The sequence below is a fragment of the Sminthopsis crassicaudata genome, chromosome 3 (genome assembly GCF_048593235.1).
Source record: "Sminthopsis crassicaudata isolate SCR6 chromosome 3, ASM4859323v1, whole genome shotgun sequence".
Classification (NCBI taxonomy): domain Eukaryota; kingdom Metazoa; phylum Chordata; class Mammalia; order Dasyuromorphia; family Dasyuridae; genus Sminthopsis; species Sminthopsis crassicaudata.
In genome coordinates, this window is record NC_133619.1 from 590839800 (window position 1) to 590843142 (window position 3343).

Genomic DNA, 3343 nt, shown 5'->3' on the forward strand with positions numbered 1-3343 from the left:
ACTGGGCTTATACCCCAAGGAACTACTAGAGAAGGGAAAGGGTCCTGTATGTGCCAAAATGTTTGTGGCAGCCCTTTTCATAGTGGCTAGAAGCTGGAAGATGAATGGATGTCCATCAATTGGAGAATGGTTGGGTAAACTATGGTATATGAATGTTATGGAATATTATTGTTCTGTAAGAAATGACCAACAGGAGAAATACAGAGAGGCTTGGAGAGACTTACATCAGCTGATGCTGAGTGAAACGAGCAGAACCAGAAGATCACTGTACACTTCAACAATGATACTGTACGAGGATGTATGCTGATGGAAGTGGATTTCTTCAACATAGAGAAGAGCTAATCCAATTCCAATTGATTAATGATGGACAGAACCAGCTACATCCAGAAAAGGAACACTGGGAAATGAATGTAAACTGTTATTTTTACCTTCTGAATCCAATTCTTCCTGTGCAACAAAAAATTCGGTTCTACACACATATATTGTATCTAGAATATACTGTAATATATTTAACATATATAAGACTGCTTGCCATCTGGGGGAGGGGGTTGGGGGAGGAAGGGAAAAAATCTGAATAGAAGTAAGTGCAAGGGATAATGTTGTAAAAAATTACCCATGCATATGTACTGTCAAAAAATGTTATAATTATAAAATAAAATAAAAAATTTAAAAAAAAAAAAAAAAAAAAAAAAAAAAACTCCAAGGAAGCTCGTCGAGGAAATACCTGGAAAAAAAAAAAAAAAAAAAAAAAAAAAAAGAAATGGCTGAGAGTCAACTGTTAAATTTTCAGCAGGAGTTATTTATACCTTGGAAATTGATAAATGCTACAAGATAGGGTTCAATTGATCATTTTTTTTACTGTCTAGACTTAATTTAATAACGCAGATTAAACTTAAAAGCAGGTTGTGCACACATCTTTCAAATGAAAGTTGACTGTAAAGTTCCCTGGTGACAACTAGATAGATGGTGGGGGCTGAAGTCAGGAGAACTTTCTGAGTTCAAATCTGACTTCAGACACTAACTGTGACTTGGGGCAAGTTACTCAACTGTTGGCATTAGTTCTTCATTTATAAAATGAACTGGAGAAGAAAATGGCAAACCAGCCTAATAACTTTGCTTCAAAAATCTACAAAATGGGATCACAAAGAGTTGGACGTGACTGAACAACAAAGCAGCACATCCTGACAAACTCAAGTCTTGGCTGACTCAGCTGCTTACCCTTCACACCACAGAAATTCAACCACCCTGTATAATGGTGTGACTGACCGTCAGCCCAGAGGATTTGGCTCTCCCTGCTTGGATAGGCTACCTATAGCTAGTCCCATAGTAGGAAAGAGTGGTGCCCTACTTAAGAGTTACCAATAGCTTCCCCTACCTTCCTGCTATCACTTTCATGTGTTCGAAGTACCAAATAATCATTGAATTTGAGTCAACTGTAATTCATTGTTTCATAGAACTTTTAAGATAAAGCTCCTTTCTTACTATTATCCTATGATAGACAGTACAAATGTCATCATCATTCCTATTTACAAATAAGAAAACTAAAGCTCAGGAGTGATTCACCACTCACCACACAGCTAGTGCCAGACACATGGCCTAAGCCTACATCCTCTGAATTTGAGTATAGCATTCTTTTTGTTAACCCTTGCTGCCAACAGACAAGTGTTTCTTATAATTTAAGGTGAGCAAGTGAGAAGCAGCTTAAGTGGGAAAAGCAGACAGATGGAGAAAGGGGTACAAAGGGCACTTTCTTCCTGGAAATCTACTTTTGCTCTAGCCCAGGGCCACTTTTTAAAAAATCTTCTCCACATGACAACGTATCAGCTGGTCAAGATGAACTTGCTTATTGCTCCAAGGTAGGGCTCTGAGGTTACTTGTAAAATGGACCACTGTGGAATTTCAACGTGAGAACTGCTCTGTACAAAGCCCTTAAGACATAAACAAATGGAAGCCAAGGTTATTGTCCTCAGGTATCAGAAGGTGTGGCCCCTAGCAGAAGGATTAGATTTGTTCTATTGGACCCAAAGGGCAGAATTAGGAGAATGGGGAGAATGGGACAAGAGATGAATTTCCTATCAGAACTGTTCAATAATGGAAAGGGCTGAACTGAAAAACAATGAACTTCCTATCATTGCAGAGAGCCCAAAAGGTCCATGACGCATACAGAATACTTAACTTCTTAGAGCTTTGATTATTTTCTAGGATTATAGGTGGTTAAACATTGGGCAATTGAGCATTGAGAAGTTACCAATAACAGTATCTTCCAGTACTCTGAATTCTTTCATTCCAAGCTTAAAATTATCCAATTATTAGTCAACTACTTTGGACAATCTCCGTGCCTCAGTTTCCTCCTTTATATAATGAACTTATTTCTAAAATTCATTTAAATGTTAAGACTCCTAAGAGTCTCCCCCATACTTTAGGCCTTCTTGGCTCATCTGTACAGTCAGGCAATAGATCTGCTGCCCATCGACAAGGAGCCAGTGAGTCAGAGACTTTCAGGAATGAGAGGGAGAAGGAGCTTGAATTGGATAACCTCCCTGAAATTCCTCTAGAAACACTTGTTTGCTCTGCTCCTTGCACCTGGCACAGAGGGCAGAAGGGTAAGGCTCTGGCAGGCAGCCCCGATTCATTCCAACTATCTTGGCAAAAGAGTGAGATGGGAGGATAATGGACAAGACTGCTGCTGTTGCCTGAGCAAGGCCCTGATCACTCCAGGAGCCAGATAAGGAAATAAGTTTAGACCCAGGAAAAGGCTGGCTCCCTCTCCTTGGGACAGGGCTAGAAAGGGATGTTAATGATGTATTTGTCAGATGGAAAAACGAGTCCTCTCCTGAGCACACTAATCTTGGCTTCCTTTTCTCCCCCAAAACAAGCTATGACCTAAATGGGTTCATTCACTTGGGAAAAGTGCTTCCTCATCTTCTCAATAAAAATCTTGTAATCAATTTCTAGAAATAGAGGAGGTTCACTGGTAAAGAAGGCTAATCAAGAGCTCACTTTATTCCAACCTACACAGAACACTGGAAAGGGCAGAATATTTTGAATTACAAAAATGTGAGAGCTGCAAGAGGCGATTAAGAAATCATCTTGTGCAAACTTTGTCCAGTATCACAGCTAGTACTGGCAGAATCAAGATTTAAAGTCTTTTTTTATAATGTTATGTTGCCTCCATTGGGCTCATACTCAGCCATTACATGACTCTGAACAAGTTTTTCAAATCCTTTTGAGGCTCAGTTTTCTCATCTGTTAAATTGGGAATAATGGCTCAACCTCATGGAACACAGAGATGCAATGTAATAATAAACGGGCAAATTTGTAAACATAAATCACCACAAAAATA